This window comes from Lemur catta, chromosome 3 (genome assembly GCF_020740605.2).
Source record: "Lemur catta isolate mLemCat1 chromosome 3, mLemCat1.pri, whole genome shotgun sequence".
Taxonomy (NCBI): domain Eukaryota; kingdom Metazoa; phylum Chordata; class Mammalia; order Primates; family Lemuridae; genus Lemur; species Lemur catta.
The window spans coordinates 76,363,171-76,385,065 of NC_059130.1; the positions used below are offsets into that span (position 1 = coordinate 76,363,171).

The 21,895-nt window shown below is 38.6% G+C and overlaps 1 pseudogene; it reads left to right on the forward strand.

The window, feature by feature from the left end:
- The first annotated feature begins 6,951 nt into the window (after positions 1-6,951).
- LOC123636089 lies at positions 6,952-7,023 on the forward strand (annotated as a pseudogene).
- Positions 7,024-21,895: the final 14,872 nt, after the last annotated feature.

Here is a 21,895-nt window from a genome sequence, read left to right on the forward strand (position 1 = left end):
CTTAGTCCTTACACCAGTCACTCACTTATTTAATATAGCTTTATAATAAGATTTGCTGCTGCTTTTTCAGGACAATTTTGGTCATTCTTGGATCCTCAGTCTTTCAGGTTTTGTCACGTCAAGTTTTCAAGTACAACACAGATTATTTTTAGCTTTTTAATGTCATTGAATATATTGTTCCATTTGAATAGATATAACATCTCAAGATATTTAGTCTACAAATTCATATATATGGTATATCTTCTATTAATTCTGGTATTTTGAATACATTTTAATAAATTTAACAATTGTCTCCATAAAGATCTTTACTTTTTCAGATTATTCCCAGGGATATGTTTGTGTTTGTGTGCATGAGTGTGTGTGTGTGTGTGTGTGTGTGTGTGTGTGTGTGTGTATAAAATTGTCATTGTAAATTGAATTGTAACTTTTTATTTCAACTCTTTTTGAGTTTTGTTGCTGTTATATAGAAATACAATATTTTTGCATATTGATTTCTATCCAACAACTTACCTAAACTTTTAAATCAATTTTAATATTATATCTTTAGTTTGTTGTAGGCTTTCTATATTAAATCATCATATAAATTCCTAATAATGAAAATTTTCTCTCTCTTTCCTTCTAATTCTTACACTCTTCTTTTTCTTGTTATTTTGTTTTAGGGTTTTTGTTTTGACTTGGGGGGATTTTTTGTGTTTTTTGGTAACATCAACAAACTACCTGAAAGATAATGTGTCTGAAGTTGTATCATTGAATATTGTTTGCTATAGGTTTGGGAGAGATACCCTTTAACGGGTTATGAAAATTCCTTTTATTCCTAGTTTTATATAAGTTTTCTTTCCCCAATCATGAACAGATACTTAATTTTTTCAAGAGCTTTTCCTACATATATTGAGATAATAAAACAGTTTTCTCTTCTAATCTTTTATTGTGCTGAATTTTATCAGCAGACTTTTCCAAAGATGAAGTGCATTTACATACCTGAAATAAATTGAACTTGATTATAATATATTAATATCTTATATACATTGCCAAAATTATTTTTACATAATATACTGTTTTGGATTTTTGTAGCTATGTTTTAAACATAGACCTATAATTTACTCACTTTACTTTAAGAATGAAATGACCTGGACAACTTTTTCCTATCTTTTATTTTCTGAAACTAAAATAATATGGGGATTTTCTGTTCCTTGGAAAATGTGTTTGAACTCACCTGTCAAACCAACAATGTCTCCGTATATTGAGAAGTGGGGGAGCAAAACGGGTGGGTGGATAACCATATTTTGTTATTGATGTATTTAATTTTCTATTTCACCTTTAGGCTATTTGTTTTTTTCAGAAATCCACTTTTCTAGACTGTTATGGGCTGAATTGTGTTCCCAGAAAATTCATAGGTTGAAGCCCTACCAGCTAGTTCCTCAGACTGTGACTGTGTTTAGAGACACAGCCTTCAAAGAGGTGATTAAATTAAAATGAGGCTGCTGGGGGGCGTCTAATCCTACCTGATTAGCTTTCTTATAAGAAGAAGAAATTTGACACACACAGAAATTTGATGGCTGGGTGCCTGCACACAGAAGAAAGACCATGTGAGGACACAGTGAGAAGGAAGCCCCCTCCAAGCCAAGAAGAGAGACCTCAGAAGAAATCAAAACTGCCAACACCCTGATCTTAGATTTCCATCATCCAAAACTGTAAGAAAATAAACTTCTGTTGTTTAAGCCACTTAGTCTGTGGTATTTTGTTATGACAACGCTAGCAAACTAATACACATCTACACATTTATTACAATATAAACTAGCTGTTCAAAACATTCTTTTTTTTCTTTCCCTTTTTATTGTGTATTTTGCTTATTCAGATCTCTTTTTTTTAATCAGCCTTGCTGGAGGTTTCTCTGTCTTACTAAGAGTGAACCAGACAAACTTCCTGGTTCAGATCCTAGCTCTGCAGTTACTAGTTGTATAAACTGTGACAAATGATTTAACTTCTCTTGGCTTTGTTTTCCTCTTTTGTAAAATAGGGATGATTATAATGCCCATATAAATATATATATATGAAATTTTAAAAAATCTCAAACCTTTCAATTTCCTCTGCTTTAGCTACTTCCAGCAAATTTTGATACCAAATGTATTAATTATCATTCACCTGTACCTATTTTGTAATTTTATTTTAAATTACCATTTATTGCAAAGGTTACCTGTCACTCAGTATTCTATTTTGGTTTGTTTCCAGAACTATGGAGTCTTTCATCCTCCTTCTATGTTTTCAGCTTCATCTCAGTCCTTCCTTCACATATTTGTCTCCACACAGCTCACTAGACACAGGGTTTATGGGCATCATATCTTCTTGTACTTTTCTGAGGATGCCAAACTCTCTCTTAAATATTCCTCTGGATCCCAGAGCAGCTTGTTTTCAGATGTGTACTCTCCCCCCCCCCCCCCCAGTTATCTTAGTACTGTTTCTTTTCTTTATTGGGCAGTATGATTTTTTTCCATCACAGGGACTATTTTATTTATTTTTTCTTCTTTATTTCTTCTTCAACAAGGCAAGACCTATTCAAGATCCAGGTTTTCAATACACAGGGTTAGTGGAGTTTCCCTTGGTCCTGTTCATTGTCCATTGATATGGTAGTGGACTACTTTTCTCAAATCTAGAACTGAAGAGTAGATTCACTGGCACTGCTTTTATTCTAAAATCTAGCATCTAGCTCACTTCCTTCTACTTTCCATGAGCTAACATTTTTCTTCCATTCAACCAAGGGTTTTTTTGTTTGTTTGTTTTTATTTTGGTGAGCTGAAGTGAGTAAACACCCACTAATATCAAGTTTCTTTCTTTCAACTTAAACCTTCCAGACTGTATTCCTGTATTTCTGGGAATTGCCTTCTTAGAATGCAATGAATGCTGCTACTGCTTGTCTTCTACTTTCTGCCCAATTGTTTTGGGGGATTTGTGGTTTAGTATCTACCTGGCATTAAGAAGATGACAGTTGAGTTTGATGGCAGATATAAGATCAGGAAATATGTTTTCTGTCTTAGAAAGCAGTTTTAAAAAGTCTACTAAACACATTTACTATTGTCTGAATGAGTGAAGAAGTATAAATATTGACCTACCTTGTATCAGGTGGATGTTTCTGGAAGTGAAGTTGCTGTATCCCAGATGTTGCTTTGGAAACTGCTTCATGATGTGTCTTGTCTCTATTGCTTCCTTACATGTAATCCTGGGGACAAGTTCATTAACTTCTTTGTCTCTGTTTCCTCATCTATGCGAAGGGGATACCTACCTCACTGGGTTATTATGAGGCATAAATGAAATAATTCATGCTAAATACTTAGAGCTGTTCCTGAATATAATAAATGTTCCATTATCATTATCATCATATATCAGTTACTGCTGCTGTCATTATTGTAAAAAGAGTCCTATGCTGAGAGCTATGAGACTTAAAACTGCTTTTATCTCTTCCAGCAGAATAATCTTGAGCTTTATTTTCTTTTCTGTGCTATAATTTTTTCATTTGTAAAATTACAGTGTTGGGATGTATAATCTTCAAAATCCTGCCTATTCTGATACACTAACATTCTGTGGAAGCTATGGCAACATTTTGCTTCATGTATCCTTTGAGAATGGAAATTCCTCATAAGAAATCTATATTTAAAAAAGCACAATTCTTTCTAAATACCACGAAGGCAAACTGGGTCTGGGACATGTACTTTAACACACAGGTATACTTGTCCTCAATCAGATTTGGCCCTGATCAAATGTAGGATGTTTTTTCAGTATCTTTTTTTTTTTATTTATTTATTTCTTATCCCTCTGTGAGCTTCTTTCCCTTCATTTCAAATTCCTGGGTCATTTTATTTACAAACATGCTACTCTCCTCCAAATTGAGTTGGACCCTATATCAATTGATTCACTGACTAACTACATTTTAATATATAAAATGAATTGTGTTTCATTTATATTATTAAATCAAAATTGTTTCATTCATTATACAATATAGAGTTTTCTTTCCCTGGCAAAAGAATCCCAGGCATCATTAAATAGGTATAAAATACATTTGGGGAGAAAATGAGGTAAAAACAGTCCTACGAATCACACATTCATGATTTCTCCTACCAGGCTGAGAGGCTTTACCCTCAATACTACCTAAGTCAGACCAGATCCCATGATGGCAGGGTATTTTCTACCAGGTTTGTGCAGACCCATCACAAGACCCCTCAGCCAGACGCTATCCAGCCCAACCTGCCAGAGCCTACTTCTTTCCTCTCACAGCCTTAGTACAGGTACGCAGCCATCTCCACTTCCCAGAATCACAACTTAACCTACCACAACCTACTATCTACCCCAGAACTGGAGATCCTTAAAATAATTCCAAGCCCAGGAGTCAAAGGATGGTCTATCTGATCCAGAGCCAGTGCACTTGTATTTGTTTAATTGCCTACTTGGGAATAGCATTTCCCAAAGTGTATTCAGCAAAAAGCTAGTTCCATGAAATATAAATAGGCTTGGCGAAGTAGAAATAAAAGATACTATGGTCACATAAATTTGGGAAGCACTATGCTAAACAAAATTAAACAACTTTGTTTTAGAACAGGATTCCTCAGAGCCCTTAATCTACCATTATATGTTGTAAATATCTAAGAGATTCCCAAGGTCTTTTAACCATGGGCCCATTTTTTCAAAGGACATCTGTGAAAGTATGGATTCATATTTGACAAACACTCACTCCTTCTGCCCCCATTATGGGTGAAGTATACTTCCCAACCCCACTGATGTTGGGCCTGGCCATGTGACTTGTTCTTGCCAATGGAATGTTAAAAGATGTGATTGGAGCCAGGGCCTTAAATATTTCTATACATATTAGTCTGTCTCTCACACTTCTGCCTTTGCCATGAGGACCTGTTTTGGTTAGCCACTTGTCCCAAAATGATGAGAAAGAAATACCTGGAGAAGACCTGAACCCAACCAGTAGCTTGGAACCAAGCCTAGGCAACCCATGACCAATGGAGCCCAGCCTAGATCAGTCTTCTTGACATTGTTTCTTTTCTTCGTTCATACTATTTTTTCCACCACAGGAACTAGTATTTCTTTTTTTCTTTTCTACTCCTTCTTAAACAAGGAAAGACCTATTCCAGCTCCAGGTTTTCAGTAGGCAGGGTTAGTGGTGTTCCTCCGGTTCTGCTCATTGTTTCTCGGTATAGTGTTGACTACATTTCTCAAATCTACAATTGAAGACCAGATGTGCTGGTACTGATCTCATTCGAAAACCCACCTTCGAGCTGACTTCCTTCTGGTCTACCTCTACTTTTTGTGGTTGACATATTCTTTTCACTCAACTGAGCCCTTTTTTTTTAAGTGTGCCGAACTGATGAAGCACCCACTAAGACCACCTTTCTTCCTTTCAACTTAAACTTCAAAACTGAATTGTATTTGAACTGCAGACAAGTAAGCTTGAGAATGTATACGGCTTGTAAGCCACTTAGATATTGAGGCTGGCATGCAGCAAAACCTAACTAAATACAGCTCACCTAAGTAGAGTTCCATGCAAAACAATTTGCGAAAATGAGTTCTAGAAGCCTTCAAAATCCCTCTTTCTACCAACCTACCATCATCATTCTCCAGTGTTTAAGAAAATTAGGGCAGCCTTTTAGACTTAATATAGTTTTGCAGTTTTCATTTTGATTCTCCTTTTTATATTTCCACAAAATAGAGCTACAGCTTGTGAGTTAGGATGGGCAGCCCCATTACCCAACCACATGGGGGACTTGCAGGGCCAATAATTGGCAGAGATGTCAGTGGGACCCAGGTCTCCTGGATCATAGTCCTGGTGCTTCTCCATGAAACTTTGCTACCCCTCTTAATTTTCATAAGAAGCTCTTCATGCTCTTCTGCGTATTTAGTTCCAAATTTCTATTTTCGGATCTATTGTCTCATCTAGAAAGAAATCCCATAATTAAAGAATGACTTCAAAACAATCTCCAGTCAAATAATATTAAGGGGTTGCATATTTTGAGCACTAATAATACCAAGAAGGCTTCCATTTATTTAGCTGAACAAAAATAATAATCCAATGTCCTCTATCTCAAATGGCCCAAGTAACTTTAAAAGCTACTCTAGAGGTATGGAGAGCTGTGAGAAATGACTAAATAGCACTGAAAGCTGTACTCTGCTCTTTAAAAGTTCAAAAATTGGGCAATCTGGGTGGCAGAAAGATGCGATCTAAGGGAACCAGGACACAGCCCTGAACAAGTTCCAGAATTTGTAATGAGGACAAGTTATGTGCTCAAGTACTGAAACCAATAGCTGGGCATTGTTTAAAAAAAAATATTACTATTGAACACTTTTGAGGGCAGGGGGTCTCTTCAGCATGGCCTTCCCCTTGTGTGTGGCACCTGCTATTGGCCAGGTGGCAGGTGGCCCCGGCACAGTGTGCACTGCTTTGGTGTTGCAAGGCTCCTGCTCCCAGTGCCCTCCACAGAGATCCCAGGAAGCATTTAAGTGACATCTCCTACCCATCAAAGATATTTCTCTAACATGGCACTGCCTTACACTTCCTGTAGGAGTGGAAAGTAACACAGTATTTCTGAAGGGCACTTTGACGATTTTATACATTCATGCATACACATTGGACAAAGAGGTATTAAACTACCTCTCTATGCCAGGCTCTCTTCTAGGGGCTGTAGATACTGCATAGCACAAGGCAGACAAAAATCTCTGTCCTTATGGAGCTGGTATTCTAGTGTGGGGGGAAGGGGGAGGTGGGGATAGGAAATAAATTACTCTGAGGGAAAAAAATAAGTTAATTAAAAGGTAATTAATAAATAGAAGGTGAGATAGTCTAGGCAGAAATCTTATGCAGTAATGCGGACAGGGAATGGAGGTGGGTTATAATTTTAAATAAGGCAGGCAGGGAATATCTCATAGATTAAGCAACATTTATCCTAATATGTTTAAAAGAAGACTATACTTTCAGGGGTCATTTCTATAGTTTGTTACTAACACGTTTCAAAGTTTAAAGCTACAAAAAATAAAAACTGGAAACACAACAAAGTGCTATTTGTAATTATCTTTAGAAGATATGATTTGGGGTAATGTTTTGTGTGCTGCATTCTGCATGCGTGTACTTGTGTGTTTTTAATTAATTGGAATTTTTGAGGATGTACTCAGGCATCCCTATTTTTTAAAAGCTCCTCCAAGCAATTCTGATGCACAATCAAATATAGAAGTGTTTCCTTCCCACCGTACAATTTAGATTCTGTGCTCAAAATGAATTATCAAATGACCCCGATAATTCTAGGCATATTGAATTCAATATTTTAAGTTACGTAGATTTTTAAAACTTCCTGAAATTCCAATTCCAGTTCCCATGAATTGGATTATTAAAGAGTCATACATAAATACCTCATCAGAGATATTAGTGAGAAATCAGAGGTTGGCACCATGCTCATTAAACGTTTAGCTGCTATCACTATTGTTGTTGTGAGGGGCAAATGGAGAACATGCTGTTTGATCTTGACCTTGAAAAGGGAGTAGGATATAGGTAAAGGATGTGGATAAAGGTCGATGTTGGATTATCTAGTAAGGAGGAATGCATGGGGCATGAGCTACTTACTGGGCTATTGGACCACAGCTCCATGATTTCCAAAACTGTGTCCATCGTGTGAAACTGTGTTCACTGCTTTATCCCAGCACTTAGCACAGTACATTACACAAAAAAGAGATGTAAATATTTGTTGAATGTTCAAAGTATTCTAACCACAACTAAAAGCATGTTCATTTTAGACGTGTTCTCAGGCAGTTTCTGTGACATCAGTTGCCAATTTTAACAAGGAGCTAACCAGACTCATGCTGAAAAAATGAGTTAACCAAGAAATATTCAAGTTATAAAAATAAAATGTAATAATTTGTTGGGTTTGTATGCAATACAAACTAATTTAATGTGAGGTTAGGAAATTAGTAAATTCTAAGAATGAAAATATCCCTTTAAGCTAAAGTTTTTCAATTTTGTTTTAACAAAGTTGGATGGAAATATTTTTAATTTTTATTACAAATACCTGTGGCTTTTCAAGCACTGCACATAGAACAAAATTCAGCCTTTCCTTTAATGAATCTGTGTCAGTTACGAATCAAAAGTTGTGAGCAGACAAAAAATACCTTTGTCTAACTTAAGCAAACAAATAAGTATTGTATTAGAATGTTTTAGAGTAGTCCCCCAAATTAAATGAAAATTGGACAACCAATCTTGAAAAGATCAGGGACCAGGCAGCTCCAAGGTTCTCTGTGGAAGGGAAGAATTCAGGAAACCACCAAAGGGATGAATTAGCCCAACAGTTTTGTGTCGCTCTGCTCAACATCCAGATTCCTACAAGAAGGCGACTGACCTGGCTTAGATCATAGGCCTGATCTCGTCCAGGGAAGGGGAGAACACCTTAAGTGACAGTTCTTCGGGAACCGAATACAACTTGGGAAGGGTTGTTTTCCAAAGTAAAACCACAGTCCTGCTTCCAGAAGACAGCAAAATGAATCCTGGACACGTGAAAACAGAGTCCACCATAAGAATTAGTGATCATTCTGAACATTGATTACAGTATTAAGTTACAATTCAGGGATGGTCTTGGAACCTACTCAACTGTTCAAGGCTAATTTTCCCCTTAGTTCATGGTCTCAGGCTTTTGTGCTTTTCGAGTTTCTAACTTTTATAATTCTTTTGTCTCTCTTCTCTTTTTCAAATGATTGTTTTCTTCCTACTTTCAACTTACCTACCTTTGGCAGTCTCTATCCATTCTCTTCTTTTACTTGTCAGTGGACCAGGAAATGAAAGAACCAAGCTTGTTGAATGTGTGTATATATTGAGACTGTGAATCAGTATGGGTCTATGACTAAGGCATGTGATAAATGCATACATTTGGTGTCATCTACATTGGCTGCTCAGAGACTTCTCTTGCTATGTTTAGCTGTTTAGCTACTTAGTGACTAAATAGGGAGTTTCTCTGTAAATGATATGCCACCAATTATAAGAACACAATGTTCTTTTCTAATTATTTTTAAATTCATTTTCACCGTATCATTGAAAGGAGGGAGAGGACAAATATTTGCTCAGCTTTAAAAGTATAAAAATGGAGCCACAGAGCGCTTAAGCACATTGGTAGAAAGGCTAACACTGAGCCCCAGGTGTCCTAGTTTCCATTCTAGAAGTTAGTTAATAGATTCACCTACGTCAATATCAAGGTCTACAGAATCATAGGTAAGAGGAAGCTTAAAACTCAAGGGATCACTAGGGGATACAACAAGTGTATGATACAGACAGAAAAGCACAGGGAGAATTCTCTATGTAGCTGTTAAACACAAACACACAATCCTGACAACAGTGCCCATGAATGGGAACAAAATTGATTTCTTTGTTCAATTACTTTTAGCAACAACTTGGATGAAGACACTGAAAATATGCTTGCTGTTTTGCAAGTGACACAAAACTGGAAAAGAATACTAATATATTGAATGACAGAACCAAGATTCTGGCTGGAACTATTAGCTAAAATTTAATCATGATAAAACTTAACATGGATTTTTCAATATGCTATCTTTATATCTAAAATTCAAATTTACAAACATTATATAGGGGAAGTCTGACTTGACAGCAATCATACAGGTTTGGTTAATTGCAAGTAAAGAAATAATAATAATAGTCACCATTTATTGAATTTAGTACCAGGCATCATACTAAGTGCTTTATGCATATGATGTCAATTCTCACAACAATTCTAAAAAATAGGCATTATCGTCATCATCATCACCCTCCCCACATCATGGGTGAGAAAACTGATAATTTGAGAAATTAGGTAAAATGCCCAGAATCGGAAAACTAGTGAATGTTGAAAACAGGAGTTAAATCTACCTAAATCCATGTCTTAATGGATATGCTACTGTTTAAAAACTAATGCCATTAATAAAAGACTCACGGAAGTCTCTTTGCAATGCTCCTACCTTAATTGGAGTACTGTGTGCAGTTTTCTGGAGATCAGTAACTTTTGTGTTGGTTTTTATATATCTTTTATAGAGATATAGTCACAGCTTACTCTGAGAGCATTGGAAAGCATGCCATATGAAATATGAATGAGGAAACTGAGAAAAAGAGTCTGAGATATCATGAAATATGCAAACTTGAAAGAGGACTCATGCATGGTGTCAAGAAACAGACAGGCTTTAGACTTAGCCAGACTGGATGCACCCCTCTTAGCTGTGTGATCTTGCACCAGCTCCCTCATCTGTAGAACGCACCTCACGACCCCTTCCTGGCACTACTGTTGGAAGCATTACAAACAACGCATGCGAAGCATCTTGGCACAGCTCTGACACAGGGAAAGTGACGAGAGACAGTATTATCACTGCTTTTTGTGGAAGCTAAAGAACAACGGACTTTACATCAATATCAGGAAGAATCTTTTAAAATGGCACCTGTCGGAAAGAGAATTGGCTGCCTTATGAGATCGTGAACTTCCATCCCTGGGGGCATTTAGCCAGAGTTTCTATGTGTACTTTAGAGGAATAGTGCATTGCATTAGATGATTGTTTAGATTAGACACTATCTGAAGTCCCTTTTAAAGATTAGGCTCTATATAAGAACAGGTGTGCATTACTCCATCTACAAAACATGCTGACCCATGCTTTGCACTGTGGCAGTGGGCTGAGAATACATGCAGATGCCCTCACCATCTTATTCACTCCCCACTGGGCCCAAGATCATACCCTTTCCATCAGCCTGACAAGGTAAAGGACTATCTGCCATCCCAGGTTGGTGGGCAGTCTTCATGTAGTTAAGCAGCCCTGAAGGGAAACTGACTTCGGCATCGATCAATCACACTCTCAAAAGAAAAGAAAGAAAGAAATATATATATACTTTTTTACTTATAGCCACAACTAAATGATCCAGAGAAATAGGGTTAGTTGAATAGGGGAAAAAATGGAAGGGGAAAGACTGCACATTAACTTCTTTAGCCACTCCACCCCTCCTCCCAAATGACAGCCCTATTTATGAATTACAGCATCTGGTCCAGGTTGCATCATTTTTTACTACCTTACACTAGTATGCCGTGGCTGAACTGATTGTATCCCTTGCTGCTTATTTTAAATGAATGTTTGGTAGTGCCTCATAGTTATATGAGGTTTTGAAGACCTGAGTTGCTCTTTGCTTTATTTTTTTGAACTAGATTAATAGTAGCATATTTATTTACAAAGCGGGGGGGAGGCAGTTTTACTATGTTATTATAGTTTGGAAATTCATCTGGGATGATGAAAAAGAGTAATTACAAACTGCCTGCAAAGTCTTTAGGGAAATGTTTTGAGCCTTTTGTTTACAGGCCAGAAAGATGAAATTCTGCGTCTATGAAGCATTCTTCTTGACACATTTCTGGCCAGACTAAAGTAAACTGATGAGATTTTTCTAATATCACGGGATGTTATGTTTCTATTTTGGACTTTAGAAAACTTTCACAATATGAAATTTATTAAAATCAAAATGTACTCTGTCCTGCATGCTACTCCTCCCTGTAAATCTCCACCCCCCAACTCTTGACCAGACCATTTTCTATTCATCCTTCAGATCTTTGCTTTAAAATATTATTTCTTCATAGAGCCTTCCCTGAATACACTATAGAATTTTGTTTGTGAGTAGATCTTTCCTGAAAACATGATTCTCTGTTTGTCCATCACAGATTCGGTCAAAGGTCTTCTGGAAAAGCAGGTCAACTGGATCACTTTGTGACTGTCCATGTGAGCAAAAACATTCACGCACAAAGGTCATGAACAATGCAAACATTGTGCAGCACAAGACCTGCCACCGTTTTGTTGCTGCATTCCCTGGTACATCCTGGGAGGATAATGTTGTCAAGATAGTGTTTTTGGGAAATAGTAAAAATTTAACTCAAAACGTAGGCATTATTTGGCCAATAGCAGTGGTTTCCCATCGGTTTGCCTCAAAGATTTGCCTTTTGTTTTTTCCATACCCTGACCCCACAACCTCTTAACATAAATTCATGAGGGCAGGGACCAAGTCCACAGTGTTCCTCATCTGAGTCCCAGTGCCCCGCACAGAGAAGGTGCTCAACAAAAATCACGTAATAAATGAACAGATCTCACCTTAAGTCTGGTTCTCCTCACATGAAGGCAAATTAGGAGTGATCAAACCAAGAATAGATAAAAACTTTTATATCAGCAAGGGAAGTTTGATTATAAAAACAAGTAACTTTTTAACCAGCATTTCTTGGTTACCGATCATCATGAGTATTGTCTTCCTTTACTGCTGCTTACAAGAACACCTGTGGAGCTCCTGGGTGGGAAATGCCTTCAGAAACTATGTTTTACCACATTGACTACCACACTAGGAAAAAATTTTTTTCCCTTAGGGTCACAATGTTTTATTATGAAAATATAATAAAATCTTCAAAAACAAATGATCCTTTCTAATTTAATAAAAAAATTGTTATTTTGTATTGTTTTCTGTGCATGAGTTATATGTGATTATATTGTCAATATTAAATGTAACAGTAAGAATATCAATAAGTAAGATTTTCATGAACCACTACAGGGTTTTGCCCAGGGGCCACCCATCATGTAACATGTATGCTACAGCATGGCAGTGTGAGTTGCCTGCACACCACGCGGCTCCCAGGGTAAAGACGTGTCAGTTACATTTGTTTCAGGAGGCCCAGAGCTCAAAACTAGCATGAGTTAAACAAAACTCACATGGCAGTTCATGTGTTAAACCATATGAGGAAGACTCTCATTAATTTTACTCATGCCTACTTTACTGCCCCTAAATAATTATCAACCATCTACTTCATTCACTGTATTTGACTTCAAATAATTCTTGATAAGCATTTAAAATTATCTAATTATCATAAAATATTTTGGACATTTTTTGAAGTAAGGGTAGGACCCTCGCCACACATTGATTTCTTGGATAGAGAAAGCATCCATTTGGATATCAAGAATTTTCATTGCTTAACTTTTCACATAAAGTTTAATTCCTATCACATATACATAAAAAAGTGATGGTGGTGAGGTGGGAGTAGCTATTTCACCCTCTCTCAAGCTATTAAAATGCCAACATTTTATAATTTTGTTATAAATCTTAGAGGCAAAGTCATAAGTAACATTGGGTTATCAGTGGGTACATCATCACCACTAAAATCAGAAATTTCCCTCTGTTTTCTTATTTGGGAAGGGAGCAACAGATCCCTTCTGTAGATCCCCACTAGGGATTTACATTATTCATTTACAACTTTATCAAGGTTGCTAATAGTTGCTACTATTAATAAGTGTTCCTTCATATAATGAAAATGAGATCAGAGTTGCTTACCAGGCAGAACTAGAACCAATGGGTGGAAATCACAAAAACACTAGCTTCAACTCATTGTTACGAAAGCCCAGCCAACAATTAGCAAAATCCTACTTAAAATGTGTAGCTGACAATTTCTTGGCCTCTGATTTTTGTGCTTCACCACGAGGGGCTTAACATAAATCCTAGAAATGATATTTGATCTCCTTGGTGATGGTGGTGAGGTGGGAGCAGTTATTTCAGCCTCTCTTGGGCTATTAAAATGCCAACATTAGCACAATAAGAGTTTGAAATATAATGCTATTATTTAGGGAGGAATGTGCTCATCTAGTGGCCCAGTGGACTTTGAGAGTTTCAAATAAAAATTATGGACGAGAATTTAAGGGAAAGGATGCCTAAGGGAGCTCCGGTAAGGAAAGCCAGCCAGACAAAGAGGGGAAAATTTCCCACCAAAATAAACGCTTTTCATTTTGTTGGCCGCATGCCATGCTTTAGAAGGCTTCCTGGCTGACTCTGACCTAATCTCACATTAAATATCACTGCTGTGTGCTGTGTGCACAGGTCAGGCATGGGCTTCTCCATTTCAGCAGCTCTACATCAGTGCAGTAATCCTCAAAGGGTCAAGAGGCACTGACAGAGGAAGGAAGGAGAGTGAGGGTGCAAACAGCATGTGCTTATCGGTGTAAAGCCGGGGTGCCCACGGGAGCTTCCTGGACCCAGACAGGCCAGCTTAGCCCAGTTAGAAAGTGCATGTACGTAACAAATAACTACACCAGGCATATGCATACACACTCTTTGGCTAATTGTTATCAATGTTCACTCTCCCCTGAACCCAATCAGTCTAACTAGACTCAGGGCATTGATTTACTCTGACTTGCTTTTTCTGGCTGGAACGTTTAAGTGTAAATATCAAATGTCTCATTATAACTTCCGATTTCTACCCTGTGCTCCTTCAAGAGAACCTGGGGACTAGTCATCTGTTGCCAACAGCATACATTCCAAATGTCCACGCCCATTGTAATCTGGCTCCAATCTCACTCTCTGGCCCAGTGACTATTTCTCCTGTTTGTGAATCAACTCCAATCATCCATCCCCAAGACACACACTGTAATGTTCCAACTCTGGGCCTTTGCTCATGCCGCTCGCCACTGATGCCCCCAGCACTTCTGTGCGTTGTCCTCAGCTTTCAAGGACAAGCTCAGGCATTTACTGATCACAGACTGATCTTGTCATCACTCAGGACACACAGACCACCTGCACGCCGTCCACCACGCAGACACGTCCTGGCTCACTACAGTCGCCGACGGAGCTCGGCACAGCTCAGGTGCACAGGGAGCAACTGCAACCCGGCGGTCTGAGGACCACGTGCAGTCCACAGAAGCATTTCCCGTGACACAGTTCGGGTATGCATCACGTTTAATAACAACTTTCTGAAATAGTTGTCAACGTTTAGAAAGTAGAATTATTGACATTTAAAAAGTAAATCTTTCCAGCTTCTGTTATAGTACCAGAAAATGAAGCATCTCAGCTCATTCTCCGGCACAGCAAAAATCAGCCAGCACTGAGTAGCGGCTGTTCTTTCATTGGAGGCTTGTGTCTCCTACTTAGCATAGTTCCCAGCACCCCCTTATTTCTTATATCCAATTTGCTTTACTCATTTAGATTAGCTGGCTGGATGCTATGGGCATTTGAGTTTGCACCCATGAGCATACACATCACACCAAGAGTCTGCTGAATCTCACTCTCCAGGACACACGGCTCTGTAGAGCTATAGCTCTTCCCAACAAGAACCATGACACAGCCGAGCAGAAATAGGCTGCACACACTAACTTGGCTCCAGCCCTTCTCCCAACCAAACGCCATCTCCTTCCTCCCACACCAGATAGGAATACAGGTCCTAATTCCTCTGTGGATTTTGCTCTAACTCTCTTTCCAAGGTTGCCAGACAAAAACATTTATTCCTGCTCTGTCATTCATTTTTTTAGTAAGAATTTTATTTTAGAATGGTTTTAGATTCACAGAAAAGTTGCTAAGACAGATTGTTTCCATATAACTACCCAATTTCTTCTATTATTATCTTATATTAGAATGGTTTATTTGTGACCATTGTAAACCAATATTAACACATAATTATTAACTAACATCCATGCTTTATTCATATTCCCTTAGTTATTCAGATGTGCCTTACCTAATGTCCTCTTTCTCTCCTTAAGTTCCCATCCAGAATACCACATTACATTTAGTCATCATGTCGCCTCAGTCCCTCTTGGCTATGAGAACTTCTCAGACTTTCCTTGTTTTCTATGACCTTCACAGATTTGGGGAGTATTGGTCAGGTATTTTATAGAATGTCCCTCAGCTGGGAGATGCCTGGTGTTTTTATCATGATTACACTGGGGTTTGGGGTTTTGGTGAGGAAAACCACGAGACAAGATGCCATTCTCATCATATCATATCAAGAACAGACACTACTGACATTGACCTGGATCCTCTGGCTGAGGTAGTGTTTGGTGTTTGTTAGGTTTCTCCACTTTAAAGTTACTCTTTTCTCCCCTCTCCATAATGTACTCTTTTAAAGGAAGCCAGTATGTGCAGTCCACACTTAAAGAGTGGGGAGTTACATTACTGGGTATCTACCCAAAGGAAAAGAAGTCATTTTATCCAAAAGACATCTGCACTCGAATGTTTATTGCAGCAAAATTCACAGTTGCAAAGATGTGGAATCAACCAAGTGTCCATCAATCCATGAGTGGATTAGCAAATTGTGGCATATGTACACCATGGAGTACTGCTCAGCCATAAAAACAGATGAATTAATGCCTTTTGTGACAATTGGATGGAACTAGAGATGATTATCCTAAGTGAAGGATCTAAAGAATGGAAAAATAAACACCACATGTACTGGCTATTAAATTGGTTTTTTAAAGATGGTTTGGCGGGCAAATGGCTAGCCAACTGGGTCTTCTGATTGGCTGGGTTTGTGGTGGAACTATAGGGGTGTAGAAATTGTCTTCTTTGCTGAGCCAGTTCTTGGATGGGGGCCACAAGACCAGATGAGTCAGTTCCTTGGTATGGGCTACTGGTCTGGGTGGGTCAGCCATTCCACAGGAATACAGGGCTGGAAAATATCTCAAAAACTAGCCTTAGGTTTCACTAGGGTGATGTTATCTATGGGAGCAATGAACAAAGCTAAGAATCTTTATGATCATCAGCTATATGACTCCTGAGTATAACCAATTATAGAAAAACAAGCTAGGGAACAGTGGCTGGTTTTATATATATATATATTTCCCCCTGCCACTACAGTTCCCACCTTTTGGCCCTTTATTAACTTTATAAAGGGCAGTTCTGTGAGCAACAGGCAGGTTATTTCTCATCTAAGGCAAGTCCCTTAACCTCAGAGAACCTTGAGATTTTCCAGTAATGCCGCTGCTTTTTCAGTGTGATATGGACCACATGCAAGCCTGTAACTGAAACAGCTTTGTAAACTATAAACAACTATACACACACACATTATTACAGCAATAAGCAGGAGGATGTCAGCAAAAGTTAAAAACTGTAACGGAATACAGAGAATTCAAAATGTTTCATAATTTTTTGATCCAGTGCCACACCTCTCCACTTCAATAAAGATATTTACCCCTTCCTCCTCTTGTCTCCTTCCTTGTTTTCTTTTCAGTATTTTCAAAAATATTTTTGAGTCTCTATGTGCTATAGGAACAAAGGGATTTTTCCTTTCGCCCGCTTCTGAAAGCTCAATAATATGAGTCTACAAGACAAACTGACAATACACAGATTAACAGGAGAAAGAGCATACATATTTAATACACGTGCACGGAAGCCACGCAAAATATGAGACTCAGAGAAGGGTCAAATAGTTGAAGCTTAAATAGCATTTTGAGCTACAGAAAGAAATAGGGACTTAGAGGCTCCTGGGAGGGAGGTGACAACAGGCTATGCGAGGGAGAGGGGAGGAAAGGCAAGCTGACCAAAGGCTATTTTGTTCCGAAGATGACTTCTTTCAGGTAGCAGCCCTCAGAAAGGACAGATGGTAGCCTGTAGTAAAAGTTACTCTGCCAGACCTTTTAAAGTGACCTTTAGTCACCTTTTCCTGTGAGTTTATCTTTCCTGGATCCAGATAAGGGGACCTCAGAGAAAACCTCTGCATCTGTTGTTTACTTCACCAATGTAGATTTCTTCCACGGATGCAAATCTCCCCAACAAAAGACAACTTTTCAGAGTTATTCCTGTGTCTGCAGCTTCTCTGAATAATCAACTCAAAATATGCCAAAGAAGTATATTTTGAGGCCGCATATTTTGGTTTCCTACAGTGCCAGGCACTGTTGTAGGTGCTATATGAAGAAAGGATACCAAAAACAGACTAAGATGTGACCCTTTCTAATACTAACTCATTCAGTCACTTACTTGTTCAGTATTTATTGAGTGCTTACTATTTTATCACTTAATATTTAAACATAGTATATCTTTTTATACATTTAGAACTCACATGTCCCACAATAAATTTTTGAAAATTTTCTCCAAGTATTGCACATCTTTGTAAGATTTAACCTTCATATATGTAGCATGTGTCTATAAAACAATATATATACAACTATATAGATTATAATCTATATTATATATATAATTGTTCCTACTGAAAATTTGGAAAATTTGGAAAATTGCATTTGCTTTATTTATTTTTTATTTTTACCAGTTTCCTTAAGAGCTGGAAGGAAAATTGCATTTACTAATTAGTCATTACTGGTATATAGGAAAGCAGCTGATTTTTTTTTATATTGACCTTTTTTCTAGTAAACTTGATAAATGTGATTGTTTTTTCTAATAGTTTATAGATTCTCTTGGATTTTCTAAGTAAACGTAGACTGCAAATAATGATTTGTTTATTCCTTTTCAATCTTTCTGCCATTTCTGTCTCCAGCACAATATTGAACAGAGTTAAGAGTTAGCATAATCTGCCATTTTACCAGAATCAGACTATTGCCAGTAATTTTTGCATGTCTGCCCCTGCCTTACACTATGAGGTCCTCAGGATCAGAGCAGACGCTTCCTCCCCCTAGGTCAGGGATACAGAGAGGTCCTGTATCACTGAACCATCCTGAGTATGCGCTCTGTGTGCAGTTTCCCTTGGGTGGTAAGCCTCCACAATGTGTGGTGAATCAAGTAGAATGTCAGTCACATCTGTGAAGTTTTTCTTTCTGCAGGCACACTTGATCTTTATGTTCCCGGAGTGTTTTCATTTTTGTTTTGTTGTTTTTTATTGAGGTATATCATATATATAGAAAAGTATACATATTATAAGTATACAACTTAAACTTTCACAAACCCCAAACTGCTGTGTAACCATTACTAGATCCAGAAATAAATTCTAGCATTCCAAGAGCCCCCTTCATACTCTCCTGCCGTTACTACAGTCCAGAGTAAACATTACTCTGATTCTACCAGCATGGATTAGTTTTGCCTGTTTTGGGACTGTATATAAATGAAAATCGTGCAATCTGTACTTATTTGGATATAGTTTCTTTCATGCCACATTATGTTTGTGAGATTTATTTAGATCTTTGCATGTGTTTATAGACCATTCATTCTTATTGCTGTGTAGTATTTTATCACATAAAAATTCCACCATTTACTTATCAATTATACTGTTGATAGGCATTTGGATTGTTTCCAGATTTGTGCTCTTACAGATGGTGCTGCTAAGACTTTCATTATATGTTTAAGCAATATTTTTCACATAATAATTTCTTTCATGGCAGAGTCCCAAATCCTTAAAGGTAGCACAGAATTCGCTAATAATAACCCAACGAGCACCATCTCAGTGTCCCAAAGGCCACCAACATTTTGAGAATCACCTTTCCATTCTATAGCTAAATTTTTGAAAAGGCTTAAGTCTCAACCCACACATAGCAGAGTCCTCCCAACAAATATTTCTGAGGCATTTGGAGTGGCTTCTTCTCCCAGTCACCTCTTGGTCCTTTTTACTGTGAATACTTTCTTTGTCCTGTGCCTCATGTCGCCATGCTTCCTCTTCTTTCTTAGCCCACATTAATCCCAACATGAAACCATTCTCTCTCTCTTCAACCCCCAACGCCCTCACCATACCAAAACACCAGAGTCAACAACTGTGTGTGTCACAGGCTTTTAGTGAGCCTGGGGCAAGGGAAGGAGAGGCCATGAGAAAGCAGGAGGAGGTTTCACCACTGCCCCACCAAAACCTGAAATGTTATTATTAGACAGTTTTGTCTCAGAAACCCTTCGGCCATCACGCCCAAAGGAACGTCTCCCTGGCGCTATTTTAGCCGCAGGCCCCAGCCCTTGGGTGGCCAGGGTTTCTCTGTCTCCTTGCCCCCTGGACTCCTTCTCTGCTAGTGTTCATGTATTCCCACTCCCCTACTTGCCCTACATGGTTTTATCATCACTTGATTTTGGAAAACACTTCAAACCCCTTCCTCCGTCCTGGCTCCTAGTTCTTAACACTCAAATGGCTTATCCGAGTTTAAATAAACAAAAAACGTTTTCTCCTCAGCATTGTGCTGTCAACCATTAAAATGGCAACTCTCCCTCTGTTCCACGAAATGAATTCAATGAATTCAGTCCAAGGGCTGATACTTAGAAATCACTTTCGTCTTATGGAAAGCTTCAACTTAAGCAAGTATGAGTCTTGACGGCAAATATGCCTCAATTGCACCAAAGGCAGTTCCCAGGGTCGCCACGAGGGGGCGGTGGCCCCGAGGCGTCTGTATGTTTCAGGCCCGCCACCCCCCCGCCCAGCACGAGCCCCGCCCCTCCTGCCAAGTCAGATGTTAACATCCCCTGTCTCCAGGCACCAGGGACAGACAGCCGCACGCGTCCTTGCTAAGGCCGTGGCACACCACGCGCGACACTATCAGGACATAGTTGCAGTTATTTTGGATTTACACAGCATTCTTTGCCACTTCACTGAAAACATGTTTTCATGAGAACTCATCTCATTCCACCCACTGCCAGCTAAATTTATCTCCACAGAGTTTAACGACGTGAAGTGATTAATTAGGGACCAAGCTATTTCCTGAGTGCTTCGGACATAACTGTGATTCTACGACTCTGTGATTCACTCTCATTGCTTCAGCCATCTGTCCCTGAACAAAATGCATTTATTTATGTTTTCTGCGGTTTGTTGTTCTTTTTTTTTTTTTTTCATTCTTTCAAAGACATAATCACAATTGATTTGGAAAAGCAAAATTGTTTTTTCCTCTCTTTCTAGAATAGTTTTAATTAAAACACGACTAGAGCAATCCCAGTAAGACCCTGAATCATGCCATTCCTGCTCAAATCCCTCCAGTGGCTGCTCGTCTCGAAGTAAACGCCAAAGGCCTTACAGAGACCAGCGAGGCCCCACAGGATCTGCCCAAGCCCCTACACCTGTCTCACCTCCCTCCATTCTCCCCCCGCCCCGTGCTCCGTGCCAACCAGCAGCCGTGCCCAGCTCTGAACGTCTGCACTCGCTGATTCCTCTTTGGGGATCATCTTGCCCCACTGCCACCTCCATAACTGTATGTGTTTCCCTCCACTGCCTTCAAATGTCATCTTCTTAACAAGCCTTTCCTGGGCACTGCATCTTAACCGGAAACCACCATCACCCGCCCGCACCCACGTGCACATACACACTTCCCTTTCTTCCTTCCTTTTTTTGTCTTAGTGTTCCCACTAACATTCCACACGTCTTATTTATTATATTTATATAATAAATCTTTGCTTCCTACAAAAATGTAAGCTGCCTCGGGGTGGGGGTGGGGTTTGTCTATTTTTATTCATCATTGCTGTATCTCCAGCACCTAGAATAAAATCTGGCACATAGTAGGTGCTCAACAAATATTTCTTGAAAGAACGAATCCATTTTTTTAAAGAGCTGAAAGAATAAATCTAAAAACAGGTCCCATTATGTTTGTTCCTTCTCATTATTCCCATCTCTGCTCAAGAACCAATCATTTCTATGCACCCTGTTTAAATAGCGCTCCCTGCAAGTCCTTCTCTACACCTTTATTCTGATTTAATTCTTTCATAGCATTCATTCACAACTGTCAAATGTCATTACTCAAATTTATTTTTTACTTTCAAAAATTATTTGTCTTGCCCATTTGAAGGTAAGATCCATGAGGGCAAAGAATTTGTCCCGTCTCCTCAGCTTAGAATTTTTTTTTTTTACTAATCAAAAATCATTTGGCCAATGTGGGTCTATTTCTGGATTCTTGATTCTGTTCCATTGATGAGTGTCCTTTCCTTATCACATTGTCTTAACTAATGTATAACGTTATAATAAGCTGGAAATCAGGGAGTACATTAATTTCTCCTAAACATTTCGCTGGGATTTTGATTGGGATTGCATTAAACTACAGATCACTTTGGGGAAAAAAATGACATCGTAACAATATTGAGTGTAATCCTTTGGAGGGATATATATCTGAAGATCCCAAAAGCAATGGGGACCACGTCCTAGTCCCTGGCAGCAACCTGGGAAGGTGGCATGACCTGAGAGGGGAAGTAGCTTTATGGTTTTATACCTCA